We start from the raw sequence: 3,591 nt of genomic DNA on the forward strand, positions 1-3,591 counted from the left end.
TGAGGTAACATGAGGGAGTTCTTGTGGGCATGGAACAGTTCTGTTACACATATCTATAAATGTTATAGAAATTCATAGAATTATATGAGAGAGAGAGGGAATGTGAAAACTAATGAAACCAAGCAAAGTCTGTGGTTGAATTAATAGAGTTGTACCAATGTTAGTTTCTTAGTTTTAATAATGCACTATGGTTATGTAAGATGTTATCATCGGGAGAATTTTTTGTAAGAGATGTTACAAGGGGAAACTGGATGAACGGCACATGGGAACTCTCAGTACTATTTTTGCAACTTCTTGTGAATCAAATTATTTAAAAGTTAAAATATATATACAAATAAATTGTTTTTTAAAAACCATTCATGGTGTGACCTAGACACAGGCAGATAAGTCCCAACTACAATCTCCCTTTGCTCAGGGATTTAAACCTTTGAGATTTGTTCCTTGTTGCCTAGAACTCAAGATGACAGGTCTCCCATGTGATTTACCTTTCCCCTGAATACCCAAAGCTAAGTGATTTCTGCTCAGCTCTCCCCCAGCCTCTGCCACTTGGTTTCTAGAGCAAAATCCTTTTCTGTCTGAGCCCTTATTCTTCCTACTTGGATCACAATTGTGAGAAAACCCACCTGCCACACAACTCAGGGGAATCCCCTCAAGTCTGCCCACCAGCCTCAAAGACCTCTCTGCTGACCCAGTTCAGTGAACTTTCCCACAACCCATGCACTCTCCATCAACCCCTTCAGTCGCTGTTTTACCTTTTCTGGTAAGGTGAGAAAACTGCTCTTATTTTGTGTCCTATAACCTCCTCCCCCTACACATCAACTCCCTAGCCAGTCTGGAGAGCCTTTCCCTTATGCAGGAATCTCTTTGTCCTTTTCTTAGGGATCCACTTTAGCACTTCAAATAAAATCATCCTCTACTCACACTTCCTTTACACTTCTCACACTCCCACCCAGCAGCCCTAAACCAGGGTACCCAATGGGCTTTTGGGGGATGTGTTTCCTTCCATTATTCAGCATACAGAGCCTGGCTCAGAACAAGGGTGCACAGGTAATTGACAATAATCATATCCTTCCTTTTAAATATTAAAGCATGTAGCACTCTAATTTTATTTTTAATCCCATGAATCCATTGGTTTCTCCCCACCACCGCCACCACTCACCCTCCACTGTAGAGTAACCCCCTTTTAAATTCAAATTATCTTTTTCTCTTTTTGAGGAAGGAGTTACTTTGGCAAAACCTGGCATTGCCTAGGCGCTGATAACAAAACACGACAACATCGTGTTGGCTATATTACTAGTGAAAGTAAATAAATATGTCCATCAAGACCCAGGGTCCTGATTAATCCAGAAAATTGCTTGAGTATCCATCTAGAAATTGTCATTAGTGCAAGATGAAGGATTTCAGAGGCATGGAAATTGGAAATTGACCTATTAAGATCCAGTGGCTCCTGCTGTCAGAAATATTGTAAAATCAATTTGTCAGCAGAGCTACAAATGCCTATGGGAAGTTATGCTTTGCTGATGTTTCCTCTGGCATGAGGGCTTCCCCTCCCATCAGGTGTCAAGGTGGTCTCTGGTTGTGATGACACAGGTACTCTGTGTAACACACTCCACTCTTGCCAGCTGCATAGTATTCCTTGGTGTTAAAATCAGCACTTCAGAGATTTCCATTTCCTCTGTTATTGATGAGAAACTTTCACTTCAGGTCCTTGGAGCTGTTATGATTATATTTATTTTTAATATTTATATATTTAATCTACTGAAATATTTTGTTTATATATTTGATATTATTTAATATATATAAATATTTGTATTTTATATTTACATATTTCCGTATTTTATACTTAACGTTAATCGTATTTGGCCTCAGTAGCAACAACATCAGAATAAAATTTTTCCTTGAATCTCAAATTACTAGTGAACAGATGTCTTTTTATGATGTGCCTATGGTTTTAGAATAAGCTCTCTTTTCAAACATTGTGAAATAGTAGAAAAGGCTCAGAATAGCATCCGTCAGAGTTCCTACAACCCAAATATAACTAAGTAATGTTGAACCACATAAGAAGAAATCTAAATTCTGCTACCCAATTAATTTTCTTCCAACCTCAGTTCATAAGATAAATTAGAACCCAGTTGGAATAAGTTTGTCACTGATTGGTCACCAGGACCAACTACACAATTTGCAGGACCTAGTACAAATGAAAATGTGGGGGCCCTTGTTCGAACAGTAAGAATTTTAAGACAATGAGAACAGAGCACTAAACCCAACTTGAGCTCTTTCTAAGCACAGGGTCTTGTGCAACTGCACAGGCTGCACACCCGTGAAGCCAGCCCTGCTCCCTACCATTAAACTCCACTATGACCTTGGAAATGACTTGGGACCTCAAGGTTGAAAACCAGCCCTGTGTACCTTCTGAGTTAAGAAATCAGAATTTAAACATGTTTCAGAAGGGCTTTGGTTCATAGTCAAATGACCTGGAGAAGCCAGTGTATCAATTATAGATTTCTTCTGCGAACCCATCTATAGTAGTTCATCCAGATAGGGATGCATTATTTTCTCGCACCAAGAATTCTGGATTGCCTCTGTAATTATCTGAACAGCATAAAATTTAAATTGACGATATGAATTGGACTCACATGAATAGCCTGCTTCTAGAAAAGAAGAGTGCCTCTTTTTTTGACTTTCAGATGATGAGCTTACAGAGTTACCCAGGATCAGCAGTGATAATGAATCAGCCAGGAGAGTGCATCAATCACTTAGGTTTCCTTAGCTGTAAGCAACAGAAACCAACTCTGGTTGACTTGAACATGAGGCAACTTATTGGATGACTCTTGCTACAAATAAACCCTCTTCCTTTGCCTCAAATAATTTTTCAACCCTGAATAGCTGAGCAAGCACAAGCAACAATCTATCCTCAACTGTTTATTAGTTAATGGAATCTGAATTTAAGTTGTAGGGTGTTTTTAAGTGTTACATACACTAAAGACAAGTATCTTGAATAATGCCTGATAAATGACACTCAAAAAATGTTAGTATTTACCCCTTTATAATCAGTTACACATTCTTCCTTGTGTCATGGCTATTTGTGTACAAATACACTGAAATGAAGGGATACTAGACTTTGGAACCATCTGGGTCCTACTTATAGCTTTTCCACTTACTAGCTGTGTGATCTTGTTCTGTTTACCACTATACTTCCACCACCCAGTATAGTACATATCACTTAGAGCAAGAGCTGAAGGAACAGTCATTGAATGAGTGAAAAAGTGAACTTTTCTGAGCCTCAGTTCTCCCAGTATAAATTAGACAATAACTGGCTCAGTATATCAAGATATTTCAAACTGAAAAAATGTAAACATTACCTGACACAGTTCTTAACTGCATATTTGCTGCTCTATTAATGTTAGTTTCTTTCCTTTCTCAAAAACTGGTATTTCTGGCTCATGCCTGTAATCTCAGCACTTTAGGAGGCCAAGGCAGGAGGATCACTTGACCCCAGGAATTCAAGGTTATGGTGAGCTATAATCATGCCACTGCACTCCAGCCTAGGCAATGCAGCAAGACTATCTCAAAAAAAAAAAAAAAAAAAAA

This window comes from Hylobates moloch, unplaced genomic scaffold (assembly GCF_009828535.3).
Source record: "Hylobates moloch isolate HMO894 unplaced genomic scaffold, HMol_V3 SCAFFOLD_7, whole genome shotgun sequence".
Classification (NCBI taxonomy): domain Eukaryota; kingdom Metazoa; phylum Chordata; class Mammalia; order Primates; family Hylobatidae; genus Hylobates; species Hylobates moloch.